Source organism: Marmota flaviventris, chromosome 2 (genome assembly GCF_047511675.1).
Source record: "Marmota flaviventris isolate mMarFla1 chromosome 2, mMarFla1.hap1, whole genome shotgun sequence".
NCBI lineage: Eukaryota > Metazoa > Chordata > Mammalia > Rodentia > Sciuridae > Marmota > Marmota flaviventris.
The window spans coordinates 151817915-151834893 of NC_092499.1; the positions used below are offsets into that span (position 1 = coordinate 151817915).

The 16979-nt window shown below is 40.0% G+C and overlaps 1 protein-coding gene across 2 annotated transcripts in view; it reads left to right on the top strand.

Annotated features, from left to right (window-relative positions):
- Positions 1–16979, top strand: part of Entrep2 (endosomal transmembrane epsin interactor 2) — a 420439-nt gene that overhangs the window by 332766 nt on the left and 70694 nt on the right. The window lies entirely within an intron of this gene.

The window sequence follows — 16979 nt, forward strand, 5'->3', positions numbered from 1 at the left end:
ATTCCAGAGCCTCACAATTTGTATCTTCTTTTTATCTTGCTAGAGACTTCTCAGATTTGTGGATCTTGTTAAAGTACCACTTCCTTTTTAAAATTTTTTGTCTCAATTGTGTTGCTTTATATTTCACTGATTTCTGCCTTTATCTTTGATTTTATTCTTCTGCCCACTTTGGGTTGGTTTTTTACTCTTTCCTTTATCTAGTTTTTTGAGGAAAAAAAATAGGTTATTGATTTCAGGCCTCTCCTAGTTTCTTTCTTTTTTTTTTCAATTTTTTTTGTAGTTGTACACAATAACTTTATTATTTATTTATTTTTATGTGGTGCTGGGGATCGAACCCAGGGCCTTGTGAGTACTCTACCGCTGAGCCACATCCCCAGCTCCTCTCCTAGTTTCTTATATAAGTATCTAGTGCTATAAATTTCCTTCCTATTATTGCTTTAGTGGTATCCCACATGTTTTGATATGTTTTGTTTTCATTCATTTCTCTTAATTAAAAAAATTTTCCCTTGAGACTTTAACTTTGATCCATAGATTACTTACAAATGTTCTTTACTTTCTGCATATTTAATTTTTTTCTTCATAACAGCAAAGAAAAACTAAGGTATGGCCAGAACTTCTATTAGGAGAAACAAGATGAAAAGACAATATATGACGGCTACACAAATGTAATACAGCCAGAAAAGGGAAAGGAAGAAGTAGTAAATGAAATATCATCACTTGTAAAGAGACCAATCTTTATTGTAGTGATTTTGGAAACTTAGAAGACTTTCTTTTTCTAATGTTCTGTAATGGGTATGCAGATGTATAGACTACAGAATTGTCTCTTCCATGATGATTTGAAGAGATTCACCAGTTACATTTTCTGAATCAGCTAATGTTTATAAATGTAATTTTTGGCAATATTTGCATTTTTCAGAGTTGTGATCTGTTTGGACTTTCAGTCTTTTTAAAGTCATAAGCATAAAATAGTTTACAGTATTTTTTTTTTAAGAACTGGTATCTTTACTGTGTTTCCCAGGCTGGTCTCAAACTCCTGGGCTCAAGCAATTCTCCTGCCTCAGCCTGCTAAGTTGCTGGGACTATAGGTGTGTGCCATTGCACCTTGTTTCTGGTATTTTATAAATATTTTATGATATCTATATATATTTTCAATATATTATGTTCCTCCATTTTCAATGTTGAATCTATTATCTCATTGATAATTTTCACCTTGCTTTTTTTTTTTCATTTTTACTTGATGGGACTCATGAGTTGACAATTAAATCATATTATTCTGCCTATGAAGGTGAGAGCCCTTTTTTGATTCTGAAAAAATAGACACAACATAAAGCTTACCATTTTAACCATTTTTAAGTGTGAAATTTAGTGGCATTAAGTACATTCACACAGTGTGCAGCCATAACTACTACCCATTTCTGAAACTTTTTCATCACCCCAAGTGGAAACTCTATATTTATTTAACAATAGCTCCTCATTATTCCCTTCTCTCAGCCCCTGATAACCAATATTCTACTTTCTGTCTCTATGAATTTGCCCATTGTAGGTAACTCATGTAAATGGAATTATACAGTGTGTGTCCTTGTGTGTCTGACTGCTTTCATTTAGCATAATATTTTCAGGGTTTTTTTGTTCACTGGGAAATTTGAGCTACTTATATTTATTTGGTCCCAATCCTATTGACTTATATAAGATGTGGGTGATTAAAGTTTTCATATTAGGACTTAAAAGGGCAAAAATGCATTCTTCATTATCTATATCTCTCCTCCTCTCAGCATGTGTCCACTGACAAAGGAAAAATAAATTTCACTCTTATCACTGCCCAGTGATTGGTATCTGCTAGTTTAAGGGAACCTCTCCAAGATGAGCTCTGTGTCTCCAGGAGGTGTCCAGCTCTTCCATCCATCCTTTCTTCTCTATCTTCTCTTCGTCTCTGGTGGTTCCTGGATATGGAGAGTAGTTGAGTGTCACAGATATGGATGTGGGGTGGCCTTCATTCTTTGGCCTATCCTCTGAGCTCTTTCTGGCTTATAATGATGATGTCTCTGATCTCACCCAGCTGATTGGCCTATGCAGGCATCAGCTCCTGATGTCCCTTATGGACCATGAATATAGATGTCAGTTCATCATCTCAGAACAGGTACTAGGTTCAACCACATTTACAATCCTCCAGGTCCTCACAAGTATATCTCAGATCTCTAGTCCAATAACCCCTCTGCCTTTTTCTTATCCTGATGTCAGAACTTCAAGTGCTGGATCCCTGAGAAGGGCTCCAGGATGAATTCTGACCTTCCACTCCCATCTTCCCCTTCCTCCTTGTTCAACACATTACTCTCTTTTTGGGAAATCAGTTCTTTGGCCACATCCTCTGTCACTCCCCTTCTAGATAGACAACACTCCAAGTTGCTGTCCCCAAACTTCCTCCTCTCTGTACCCGGCATGGGGTACAGGAACTTGGAAAATATTTGCTGAATAGTGGTCTGAGTGGGATCTTTACAGCAAACACTGCATCCTGTGTAACAGCCCCGCTTCAAGCAGCTGAGGTAATCTCATTAGTCTCATGATTCTGTTTGGAGTAACTTCTTTAAAAGGTGCTTATTGTTCTCCTGAGCCAGTTACTTTATCTGATGTCACTGGACTGGTAAGGACCACAGGTAGAGACACATAATGGCATGTCTTGAGGAGGTCCTTAATTTTGCGACTATCTCATTCTCTCCAAAGCCTATTACAATTTCTTCTTGAGGCTTAGAGCTGCATTTATCACCAGCACTCTCATCTCAGAATTGAAAGCATCCAGTAACCAAGCCAACCCCAATTATGTAGCCACAGCCCTTCAAAGAGCCCCACAGTAACCAGGGCAACCCTGATTAAGCTTCATGAGGATGAATAATAAATTACAAGAGGACACAGCCACCGGCTGGGACAGCTGGACACGTCTGGCTATGAAGATGAAGAAAAACTTGGCTGCAGTGCCCAGCCCCCTCTCTCGGTCTCCTTGGCCCTTGCCTCCATCTTGGTTGCCATTGTTGCTGAAAGGTGCATTTCTGTGGTGCTAATTGTGGATCAAGAGTAGTCTTGATTTATCTTGGCCTCATTAAAAATGCAGTATTTGACTTCTGTTTGGGCTTTGTTATAATGACTCAGAATTTTTCCCTTTTAAGGAAAAATCATCCTGTTTTAATGTATCTTCATGCAAATTTGGCTTATCACGGACAAACAGATTTCATGGCAAAAGCAGCTATTTAAAGAAGTTGCTTCCAAACTCGAAAGTTTCCTTGCAGAGAACACCCCAGCAAAATAAAAATCAATATGGTCGCATGTAAATATTTATCTGCTCACTGTGTGCATTTGTTCATTCTCTTATTTATTGGATCCAAACATTCTGCCTGAAGGGAACCCCATGTCTGGCATGTTCTTGATGCCAGGGACACCTCAGTGACAAGAAAGATTAGTAATGATTCAGCGCCCTCTTTGTGGGTGGCTCACATTCTAAGAGGAGACAATTTTAAGCAATGGGAAGTGCTACCAGGAAAGGAGCAAGGAAATGTGGTTGAGGTGGCTGGTGTTTCTCTGAGCACATGGCACATTATCTAAGGCTCAAAAGGTACAAGGTGACAACTAGGCACGAGGCCCTGAGGCTAACTTGATGAGTTTGGAGCACAGAAAGCAGGGGCAGGGTCTGAGATGCCCAGAATTGATAGCCTTGTCCTTGCTGTTTGTCCCCTGGTTTCCAGGAGCTTCCTCTCCAGAAGCTCAGACCTGGATATTTCCACTGCTTGCTTTTGCACTTGTCTGGGCATGAGATTCAATGTGCTGCCCTCTAGTGATATCATTTTTTTTTTCCTGTGATTTATGACTGGGGCCCTTGAAGAGTCTTTTCACTTTGCAGAGCACCAGCCATCTGTTAGAGGATGTGTTTATTTTCCACCCTGTATATAGAACTGGGCACTCTGTGAAGTGGAAATTATTTGCTGCCCACCTCTGGCAGTTGTTCACAGCAATGTAACAATAACTTGAAGATAACTGTCATCTCAGACTAGGGTAAATTCTCCAGCATTTCTTGGGGAACCCCTAATGTCAGCATATGTAGGTAATTTTCTCTTGGTCTGCACTTCTCCAGGCTTTCAATTATACAGTTGGAGCTAACTGTATTAGGGATGGAGCAGGGAGGGGGCAGGAGGTGGTAAAGCTTCCAACTTTGCTTAATCCTGATTGGACTTTTCCATCCTCCTCAGTCCTCTGTTAGCTGAACTCTCTCTAGGGAGTATCTGCCATTCTTCTTCAGGGCCTCTGGGATGTGAGGGATAAGGCTTTCCCTCTACAGGGGCTGCAGGCTCAGGGAAATGTTCTCATTTCCTTCACTCCTCACCCTGGCCAAGAGGCTCTGCTACAGCCAGACCTCCTGAATGGGCACTGGATTTAGTAGGACTTTAATGTCTGCTGGAAGTGTGTTCTCTAGAGGGAAATGTGATGATCAGAACAATTGTGTGAATTTACAGAACATTTTTAGGCAGTATTAGTGGCTAAGATAACATCCATTACCCATAGCTGACTCAGTCCCCACACTGTGTCTGCTCCTTAGGAATCCCTGCTAGCTTGTCAGTGAAGGATCATAAAAGGAATAAACTCACAGGATGGAACTGACATCCACTGTGGAGGATGGAAAGCACAGAGAAGAGGGCACCTCACTTAACAGAGAGGAGGAAATGGAGTTGCACAGGCTGACAGGGCCAAGCCAGATACAGACCAGATCCAGGAAGACTTGTCCTGAGGGAGCAGCTCCCACCAAGAGCCTAGTGCCTGGAATACAGCACTTTTAAGAGAAGCTGGATATTGAGATTTTTATGTGAAGGTCCCCAATTTTACCACCAAATATAATATGATCTTCCCACCATCCAATAATAAAAAAAGTTAAATTAAAAAATCACTGTCTATTGGATCAATGGTGACCAGCTGGCAACACCACCCAAATTCTTCATTTGAAAATGACCAACAGATAGGGTTGCCTTCTTTTTTCATGGGTTTTGCATCTGAATATTCAACCTATATCTATGGTTCAAAAATGTTCGAAAAAAAATTTTAAAGAAAGCTCAAAAAAAAAAAAAACACCTTGAATTTTCTGCATGCTGAATACTAAGTTGAATTCACAAAAATGAAATATGTGGGCATCCTGAGTAATCTAGAGAGGTGTGGTTCGTACGCAAATACTATGCCATTTATATGACTACTTGAGCATATTGGGATTGGAATTTGGTAACTACTGGGCTCTCAGAACCAACCTCCCATGGATACCAATGGTTAACTATTAATCTGTAGGTGTCCACTGTTGTGTTTTTAGTTTTACTTAGAAACACACAACACTGCTGTGAGCAATGCATTTCCACAGAGAACTCTGAAAATCCTGAGGCTTTTATCACATGTTAAAGACCATAAAAAAAATTCGAACTTGTAAAAATGTTCTGATTTATTGGTTTATGCTCTAGGAAGGAAGAAATTCTAGTTGGCAGGCATTTGTGTCTGAAGATAGAGTAATTAGAGTGGGGCCGAGCATAAGGGAGTTGGCTCCTCTGCAGGCACCCCCACCAAAGCTGGGCACCAGGAGGGTGAAGCACCTCCCCACTGGCCACTCCCCAACCCCTCATTCTGAACCCCTCACAGCACATTCTCCTGATTTACAGAAGATAGCAATCAAAGTTATTTTTGAAAGGAGAAGGAGGACATGTCAACTCAATATGCTCGAGTTCCGTTTTTGGAGGGCAACAGCATGGACTAGAATGTTACAAATCAGAGAAGCCATGCAGGAGAGAATGTTTATTCTTTTAATAACATAATTTTCTAAGTTAATTTGACCACAGAACCTAATTTAGTTTCTTGCCAATTTTTTTCTTATTTCAAATGCCCGTGCTGCAAGCATTCTTGTTTAGGTCTCTGGGGAAGAAAAACACTAAATGTTCCTTATTTTCCTGTTAACCAGGACAATTTGCTTCAGTTCTTTGTCCATTTCTGCCAGTGAACTAGAGCTGTACTTTGATTACAGTGATAATTAATGAAATTTCAGAGTCCAGCCTACAAGTGCACGTCTACATAATTAACAAAAGGCGTCTCGGGAGAGGTAGATGCAAGGCACTTCCCTGAAGTTACATGGGAGACAGAATCTCTGCGCCAAACTCCTTCCACACCTCTCCTGAGAAACCAACATCTTAAGAGAAGCAGCCTTCTTTTCTGTTCTATGGGGGATGCTTGTGCGAACATCCATAACTTACCAACTGATGTTGTCCTTGGACTTTTCATGTACATAAAAAGGTCTTGTAAAAATCCGCAGGACTGTGGAAATGGGTTCCACTTCCTCTGAAGGTAAGCCTTCAGGGAGAGCTTGTGAGGGTGGCTTAGTGTTCTCATTTGACAATTGCCTCCCTGGCAGGAGTTCCAGTTAGCATCTGCACATTCCCATTAGTCTTCTCTTTTTTTTCCCCTCTCCCTCTCTCATCAGGATGGCACATATGTGATTTAAAAAAAAAATTTTTAATCCCATACTTAAAATAGACTATTTCACAAACAATCTAAGCATCTGTAGCAGAGGCAACAGGGGAAGTAACAGAATATGATGAATCAGAGACCAAAATAAAGGTGAAATAGCTGATGATAGACATGAAAAACATGTAGGCTTTTTTTCCCCTAAAAATCTAGGGAAGGTTATGAGACTTGATTATATGATTTATACAATAAAAATCTTGTCTTTTGGAATTAGATAATCTTTCCTTAAATATTTTACACACACACACACACACCAAATAAAAAAACCTTGGTTTAGATCTGAAACGTCCCCAATCTGTGTCATTATTGGAAAGCAGTGGACCCTTTAAGAGGTGGAGCCTAGTGGTAGGAAGTTAGGTCATTGGGGACAGGCCCGTGGAGGGGCTATTAGAACCCTAGCCCTTTCCTTTATCCCTCTTTGCTTTCTGGCTGCCATGAGGTGAGCAGACCTCCTCTGCCGTATATGTGTACTCCCACCATGATGTGCTGTGCCACCACGGGCCCAAAGCAAGGGGGCCAACCAATTATGGACTGAAACCACTGATACCATGAACCAAAATAGACCTCTCTTCTTAAGTTAATTATCTCATGTATTTTGTCCCAACAATGGACAGTTGACCAGTACACCTAGATTCTCATCAGATTGGGGATTTTAAAAGAATAAATACTTTTCATGTCTGTTTCCTTCCATCGCCATAGTGCAAATACTAAAAGGTGATTTTAAAACAAAGAATGCTACAGCTCTTTGCCTTCACCAGCCACATAAATGCATTTCGTATACCACGTGCCTGTGTTCTAATGCACTTTAATTATGTGAAAAGTGAAATTCAGAAATGCTGATCAGTCATAATGGGCAGGCTTTAGGCCATAAAATACATTGAAAGTAATGCAGGGATAAAATAGTCTGTCAGTTTAAAGGTGGAAATTTAGATTCTAATGAGCTTGGATGGAATCAAAAGAACAATCCTGCCAGTAGTCTTTATAATTTAGATGTCTCTGAATTCACATATGCAGGGTAAAAGCTGGTCAAGCCCAGTCTTGGGATGATTCAAGTCCTGGAACAGGACAGGGGACGCTGGAGTGAGGCACACTCCACCCCAGCAGATTTGGTGGGACTGACCTTCCCACAGATTCAGTAAGTGCTAGAGGAATACAATGTATCATCATCATCTATAGTCACCTTGCTATTAGTAGATCTCTTGAAATTCATTTCCCCTTATCTAACTGTAATTACGCATCCTATTACTGATATCTCCCCAACCACCCAGCCTCTGGTAACCACCGATCTACGCTCTACTTTTATGAGATCATCTTTTTCGGATTCCACATATGAGTAAGATCACGCAGTACATGGTATTGTATCCTTGAAAAATGTAAAGAGAATGGATGTTAAGTGCTCTTACCACAAAACTGATAGCTGTGAGAGGTAATGCATTTGTTAATTAGCTATATTGAACCATTTCACGATGTATGTATACTTCAAAACATCCTGTTGTGCAGTACAAAAACAATACTATCTGTCAATAGGGAAAAAAAAAAAAAGAGTGCTTGAAGTCAGGGCTGACTGCCAGGCTACTGGCATAAAGTGTAGCGTCCCTGACCTAACATCCCTCATGTCCACTTACCAAAGGTTTATTTTCCCATTTCCTAGAATGGACTTGTATTAAGGAATGCCAGGGTGAAATGGGTCATAGTTTTGAAGTTCCTGGGCCAAAGGCCTGGCCCTTTGTGGAGGGGGAGTGTGGAGTGGCTTCAGGGGCTAAGCCATCTGGCCCCAGTGAACTTTAGACTGTAGGTTTCCAGGTGCTCAAGATCTCCAGGTCAGGGAAAGGACTCGGGATGGCAGCCAGTGCCCTGCAAGAAGGGCCAGAGTGGGGACTAATGAGTGACTCTTGTGTCATGCAGAGGTTCCCTAAATGGACTGCCTGTCCTCTGCCCACCCTGCCTGGTGTTTCCTGTGCATGACATACAGTGAGTGAGTTTGAGAGATGGTCAGTCATATTCTGAAGCCTGGAATGACATGGCATGACCACTACTCTCCACTAGCTGTACTGTGGAGTTGACAATGTGCAGATTTTTATAAATTTTATCATAGAACAAATAAGGGCTCTCCCATTTATAGTAGTACTAAAAGCAAAATGGAAAAAGTCTCCTAAGGGAAGGATTAAAGAAATATATTGACTTTTACTCTTTCTATTATTATGCATTAATTTGAATAGCTTCATATTTTATTTTATTTTTTAAATATTTTTTAGTTGTAGATGGACACAATACCTTTATTTTATTTATTTATTTTTATGTGGTGCTGAGGATCAAACCCAGGGCCTCGTACATGCTAGGTAAGCGCTCTACAGCTGAGCCCCAGCCCCAGCCCCAAATAACTTCATATTTTATAGAAGATCCTCTTGTATCACACATCACCTAATCTTGAGTATGAGGAATAATACTTGTACAGTTTATTGATTTCACTCTATGACATATATCAATATATTTGAAGCATAAGTGTGTTAGTCGGCTTTCCAACACTGTAACAAAGTACCTGAGACAATCAACTTATAGAAAGACAAAGTTTATTTTAGCACAAAATTTTGGAGGTTTCAGTCCACAATTTTCCTTGTTCCTTTTGGCCAGTGGGGAGCAGCACACCATGGTAGAAGCACATGACAGTACAAAACCACTTACCTCATGGCTGGGGAAGAAAGGGGCCTGAGATCCCATTATCTCTTCAAATACATGATCCCAATGATGTGAAGATGTCCCATTAGATCCCACATCTTAAAGTTTTTACCACCTAATCCAGTAGCACCAAGCTGAGGAGAAAGCCTTTAACACATGGGTTTTTAGGAGACAACCAAGTCCAAACTTGTAGCAAAAAGTTATCTGTTGAAATATGCTTCGGAAAGAGACAAATTGAAGTGCCAAATGATTAGAGAAGGATTTATCAAGCCTGCTTGAAAGGTAGCCAAAATTTGTTGTAATCAGGTATAGTAGGACACAGACATAAAGACAACTGTCTTGAAAGAATAGTTTATTATTTATAGTTTCCACACCATGAAAAGTTACACGAAGAGGTACCAGATAGTCAGGTGGCAGAGGGGTGTAGGGCCAGAGCCTTTATTGTGACTTCTATGTGAAGAAACAGATAAGCAAGTTGGAACAGCTTAAGATTGGCAAATTTAAATAATTTTGGTGGGTTTTGGTTATATGGAAGGTCCCTAGTTGTCCAAGACGTAGTCCTGAGTTGATTTAGGACAGGGGAAATATTGGCTGGATGTGTGATAGTTAGATAAAGGGGATTGTTGGGGGTATAGACTATGGGTTGATTGGTTAGCCTACAAAAGGGGGCTTGCAAGCAAGTTGTTTATTATCTGTGGGAATTAGCTACCCCTGGGAGGGGTAGCCTCTCCAAGGTTAGTAAGACTCCTCCAGGATGTCAAGGCAACATAAAATACAGAAAATAACTTAATACTAAACCTTCTGGAAGCATTGACAGTCCGGTCAAATTACCAAAATGACACGTTTACACCCAGCTTTTTAGTGCCATAACTCTCTGTCCATCCTCCACTTCCGTCAGTTGTGAACAGTCACAGTGTGCCAAGCCCTTGTCCTCAGGGAGTTTGCACTCTGATGAGGATGCACCTGCTACAAGCACATGGAGAAGGAAACTCATGTTTCAGAGACACTAGTTCTCACTTGAGAATGAAAAGGAAGATGTCTGTGCTGAGTCTTGGAGGGAAAGAGGTCCTTTCCCAGTATTCTTTGCCTCAGTTAATGGCAACAGTGTGAGACAGGCATATTCCAGGGGGAAGAACCAGCCTGTGAGCAATCAAACTCAAAATGCAAGTTTCTCACCATCCCTTGAAGGTTTCCTTATGGCCACGTGTTATGGTTTAGATGTAAGGTGTCCCCAAAAAGCTCATGTATGAGACAATGCAAGAAGGTTTAGAGGAGAAAGGATTGGGTTATGAGAGCCTTAACCCAATCAGTGAATTAATCCCCTAATGGGTATTAACTGAGGGGTAACTGAAGGCAGGTAGGATGTGGCTGGGGGAGGTAGGTCATTGGGGATGTGCCTTTGGGGTATATACATTTTATACCTGGTGAATGAAGTCTCTTTCTCTGTTTCCTGGAAACATGTCCCCAGCTACTTTCCTCTGCCACACTCTTTTGCCATGTTGTTCTGTCTCATTTGGGGCCCCAAAGAATGGAGTCGGCTATCTATGGACTAAGACCTCTGAAACCGTGAGCCTCAAAATAAACTTTTTTTCCTGTAACTGTTCTCTTCAGGTCTTCTGATCACAGCAGCAGCTGGGAGAATCTGAAACAGGCCCCAAGATCTACTCAGTTTTAAGCAATTGATTGTCACCCAGGCTATTTATATGTTTTTGATAAATTATCCATGTTAGCTCAGACATATCCCCAACATTATTGGGTTAGATAGGAATCAAGAGATTAATGAGAATGTTTGCATAAGTGGTAGAATCCCAGCAGTGTTAAAAATAGGGTCTACTTTCTTCACCAAATGATGTAATCAACAAAGTGAAAAGGCAATATATACAAATTATGTATCTGTTAAAAGGTTAATATCCATCACTTATAAAGAACTCTTCTAATTCAACAGTAAAAAGACAACCTAATTTTAAAAAATGAGTGAAGGATATGAATAGCACTTTTTCCCAAGAAGATAGACAAATAGCCAAGAAGCATACAGTGGTATGCAACCTCACTAATCTTTAGGAAAATGCAAATCAATACAACAATAAATTACTACCACATGCCTATAGAATGGCTATTGTAAATTTTTTTAAAACACAGAAGTTAACAAGCGAGGCAAAAATGTAGAAATAGGGATCCTTGTGTACTACTGGTGGGAATGTAATATGGTACATACTCTGTGGAAAAAAATGTGACATTCACTCACAAAATTAATAGAATTACCATATGATCCAGTAGTTACATTTATTGGTATATACTCAAAGGAATTGAAAGTAAGAACTGAAACCAATATTTGTACACTCGTGTTCATAGGAGCATTGTTTACAACAGTCAAAAAGAGACAACCCAAGTGTCCATCAGCAGATGAATGGATAAACAAAATTCTCATGTAAATGGAGAGTTATTCAACTTTTAAAAGAAGGGAAATTCTGACACATTCTTCAACATGGACAGTCATTGAGGACATTACATTTAGTAAAATAAGACAGCCATGAAAAGAAATACTATATGATTTCCTTTATATGGGGTACCTAGATTGGTCAAATTCAAACAGAAAGTAGAAAAGAGAAAGGAAGGGGAAACTCATACTCAATGGGCGAGTGTTTCAATTTTGCAAGATGAAAAAATTCTGAAGATGGATAGTGGTGATGGTTGCACAATAACGAATGTATTTAACAATATTGAGTGGTACACTTAAAATGGTGAAGGTGGTAAACATTGTGCAATGCGTATTTGCCACAGTTAAAAATCAGGTTCTATAAACCCATTCTTTCATTAACATAATGATAACAATGATCACCTCGGCAAATAATGACACTGGCACTTTGTGTTTTTACCTCCATGACCTCATCTGGTCCTCAGCAGGGTCCCAGGATCCTGCAGCTTGGAAAGGTGAAGTGGTCTGTCCTGGACCACTTTGTGGTACTGCTAAGCTCCTCTGCTTCTGATAGGGTTTCACCTCAACAGACCCATCATAAGTTGAAAACATCCTTGTCAAAAAAATGCATTTAATATACCTACCCTACAGAATACCACAGCTTAGCCTAGCCTTCCTTAAACAAGCTGAGGACATGTCCAACCTACAGTTGGACAAAATCATCAAACACAAAGCCTATTTTATAATAAAGTGTCAATTATCTCGTCATTTACTGACTTCTGAAAGTGAAAACCAGAATGGTGATGTGGCTGTACTTTCGCACCATTGTCCAGTTGAAAACTCACAAGTTGAATCATTGTAAGTCGGGGACCCTGGTGTGCCCACTGTGCATGCCCCAGCCCACAGTCACTGTGGCCTCTCTCCCCGCTCTGTCCTGCTTTCCCTCCCTTGACCTTGATAACACCTTCATCTCCAGGCTTAGCCGTTCCCTGCTGCTGTCCTTTTAGGAGTATCTGAAGGTCACCTCTCTATCTCATTTGTGCTTCTATGAGAGAATTGCAGGGTCATTGCATCCCTGTCTTTTTGTTGTACAAGCCCTTTCTACTATGAGACAGGCTGATGTGCCATAAATAAGGGGGGCGGGATAGCTTTTAAATACTCCAAAGAGATTCATGAAAAATTACTGTGGCTTCATTTGCAAAGCTCTGCTGTGTTTTTTCCAATGACCCCAACACCAAGGGGCATTCTTGAAATAAATCTGTCAGCTGCCTGCATGCCCAGATGTCGAGGTCAAGGAACTAATCAGGAGGTTTCCAGAATTTTTCTTAGAATTAATCACAAACTCATTGAAATAACTGATGGAAAAGATTTATTTGGATATCTATTCCTTTGGGCTACTGAAGGGTTATTTTATGTAATAAAGCATGCCTGCCAGCCAAACCTATTTCCCTTCCTTTTCCCTGGACGATCCTTCACTGAGGAAACTGTCTTGTTATTTACATTAGCTACTTCAGTCTCAATGCCAAGCCTAGAAGTGTGATTATATAATAATTCCTTGCATGTTTATGAAGTGTGGGAGAATGAACTACACTTGTCCTTCACTATCCATTGGGGATTAATTCCAGGATACCCCGACAAGCACACATATACGAAAATCCTTACATGCCTGAGTCCCTTACATAAAATGGTGTGGAATTTGTATGCACATCTTTGTGTGCTTTAAGTCATCTCTAGATTGTTTCCAATATTTAACACAATGTAAATGTGTTGTAAATAGTTTTTATACGTATTGTTTAGTGAATAATGAGGAGAAAAAAAAGTCTTATTTAGTACAGATGTAATTTTTTTCTTCTCACATTTTCAACCAGTGGTTGGTTGAATCTGCAGATGCAGAGTCCACAGATATAGTGGGCTGACTGCATATCAAGAAAGTTGGGCTTTTATACAGTTGAGAGCAGCAAAGAGACAGCCAAAGCCAAAGATGAGATTCACAAGCCTAGACACCAGGTTCTGAGCCAACCTTGCCTCCCTGCCCATGGTTTATGACATGATGAAAACTTGACAGAGTAGAACTTGACTACTCTGTACTAATATAGTTCATAGAAAGAAGAAAAGAAGAAGCAATTATTTGGTACATTTCTTATGGTTTCTTTTGGTTATCTCCAAATCAGAAAAACCTTTTCAGGAGTCGGGGAGTGATCTGTCCATCACACACATTCCTGGGGTACAGTGTTTGCTTGGCCAGGGGGTAGGCCTATGATCCCAGCTGTTCCATCTAGCCATTCCAGGATTTGGAATCTTTAGTAGAGTAACTGATAGAAGGGGAAATGAGGGTCTTCACCCCAGCTGTGCATCTAAAGCAGATAGCAAGCATTTCAGGCCACCTAGATTCCTTAGCTACTACCTTAAAGGATTCCTTCCATGGTGTGTATTCTATTTGTGTTTTTGCCTGTAGCAATTTTTGTTAATTGATATTTTCATTGAAAAGCATCTTTTTTAAAAAAAAAATTGATTTTAAAGTTTACTAGTACTGAGTTGTTAGTATATTCTCTTCTCATTTTTAATTCTCTCTACATGTGTATGTGTGTCCCTTTTCTTATTCCTAATGAATGTTAAATTTTTGTGCATCTCCTAAAATTATATCTGGGGTTTCAAGATCTTTAACCCAGGAACGTAGCAGCCTGGGGGCAAATGTGTCCCTGGTTGCTCCAGCCCCAGGCCTGGCTAGCGAGGTGTACCCCTGGTTTTGTCCTGGTCTGTTTTTGTTTTGAGGCCTCATAGCTTCGTAGATTTGGGGTTTGTTTTTCAAGGGACTCCACATTCCATGTCAATGCAACCATTCTTTTTACATTGTCCTGGATATTTATTGTTTTGACTTAGATCCTTAGTAAAAGATATTTTACTTTTTATATGAGACAGCTAAGGATGAATAGTTCATTATGCTAGCACCTTTATTAAGCAAACAATCATTTTCCTACTGAATTGAAAGGCCATTTTTTCATATATTATATTCCTGTAGATAATTCTATTTCTGAAATTATCTCACTGATCTCTGTTTTGAAGCCATTGCCTTAGTGTTTTGAATATAGCATCTTGATAATACCTTTAATATCCATCCCTCCTATTGTTACCCCTTTTCAGGATTTTCTGGGTAATTCTTGTGCAGATGTTATTATGTCTACAGGACTTTAGAATATTTTTCCCTGTTATAGTCACTGATTCTTATTTGGAATGCCTGTACATGAATCCTTGGGAAGGATCACATTTTTAGAATCCTGCAACTTTCCATTTAGGAGCAGCCTATGTGCCCGCCCTGATCCAGGCTGGCTGTTTCAGTCAGGGTTCTCAGTTGTGAAGGAGCCAACTGCAGCTGTTTTTCACCTAGAAGGAATTATCATAGAACTTCCAGTAGCTCACAGAGCCTCCAGGACAACCAGAAACCAAGGTTGGATGTAGCCAGGAAAGGAAGGAAAATCCAAATTGTACCAAAGAACTGCATTGAGGGTGACCCCACTATTTTGGTAAAACCTGGTGCCAGCATATGAGAACCAGCTGCCAAAGGAGAAGGTACCAGAAGATTGAAGGAAGAGGCTAACAGATCCAGGATTTCACAAGCACAGTTTATTGGAGACTTTCAGACAGAAGTGTGTCTTGGTCAGCAGTGAGATTAGTGGATCCCTGTATTCCAAGGCAAGAAGAAGGGGTTTATAAGCTAAGCCAGATAAAGGTGAGACACAGCCAACTGGAGCACACATGGCCTCTCTCAAAGTGTCTATCATCAGTTAAGAAACAGTACCAGCATCAGTGGTTGGTATAACACACACAGCATCAGTGGTTGGTATAACACACACAGCACCAGTGATTGGTATAACACACTGTCTAAATGACTTTTTCCTATAATGACTTTGTCCTGTGGGTTTTGGGATATATGTCAAGGTCACCTATCAAGCAAAATAGTGGTTACAACCAAGATGGCTATAGTCATGTCAAATTGTGTATCTACACCCATCGTCACCACCCGACCAAGACCCCGCCAGCAGAGTGTTGATGACCTTGTTGACCCTGAGCTCTGAACCCTGCCTCCTGAACCTCAGTCCCTTTCCCCCTGAAAATAGAAGGTGTCTGCTGCCCCTTATGCCAGAATGGAGTCTGCTCAGTGCATGGTTCTTGTGACCAAAGCTCTGTCTTAAGTTTGATGAAGTCCTGTTCCATGGATGGAGCCAGGTTACCTACTAGCTTCCTCATTGCTTCATAAGGCAGGCTGGAAGGGCATTTCTGGAGAAGGCAGAAAACAGAAGGTGGGGGATTCCCTAAACCCAGGAGGAGGCTCATTATTAGTGGTTGGCCATATTGAGTGACCTACATTCATTTTATCTGAGTTCTTGCTCTTTAATAACATTTAAACACAATTTCACATAGATCACTTAATTTTCATGTTTATTTATTAATACTTTATTTTTCTGTGAATGTAATATTTTTGTGATATTTGTTCTAATTTTTACTAGTATTGCATTTATTATAATTGGTGTAACTAATACTCTCATTAATTCCATCAGTTTTTCAGTATAGACTCTTAGGTTGTTTTAGACATACAATCATGCCATTTGAATACAAGCAGGTTTATAATTTATACAGCTTATAATGTTTTCTTATCTTATTGAATTAGCTAAAGCTCCCAAAAGAAAGCAAAATTGTGGTGATAATTATGGATATCTGAGAGGGAAAGTCACTTTTAAAAAGCAATGGCAAATACAGATAAGGACCAGAATGATAAAGCCCACAGGAACACAATGAAGAGGCTTATTTGTAGGTGTTGTTGCAGCCAGCCCAGTTGAGAATTCAGAATGCAAAAGGAAAATCTAGGAACCTTATCTAAAAAGCAAAGGATGCAGTGAGTAGGCCTTGCAGAGGGAAGTGGCCCCTTAGATGAGAGCCTCCACATTTCTTGGCTCTAAGAATGCTGCATTACCCCACATCCAGTGTTTGTAAGTAGCAGACACATGGATGCATGAGGATTTCACAGCATCATATTTTGTAATACTTCATGCAATGAAAAAACATTTGTTACACTTATAATTGATCAATATTTATCTGAATAGCATTCACATTTTGAGTTGGCTGGTAAAAGACAGTATTTATTGAAAAGTAGGGCACCGCCTAGTCTAAGGGAAATCATTTGTTTCCTATTATGGGCTATTTTGAATAAAATTGCATAGATTTTATTGATTTTCTTTTTAGTCATTTTACCTCTAGGTTTTTATATTTTTAAAATCCCCTGTCTTCCCAGGCATGGGGTGACTCTGTTCTTTCCCCTGTCACTGAGACTCTCCTGTATCACTTGGTCTAACACTGTTTA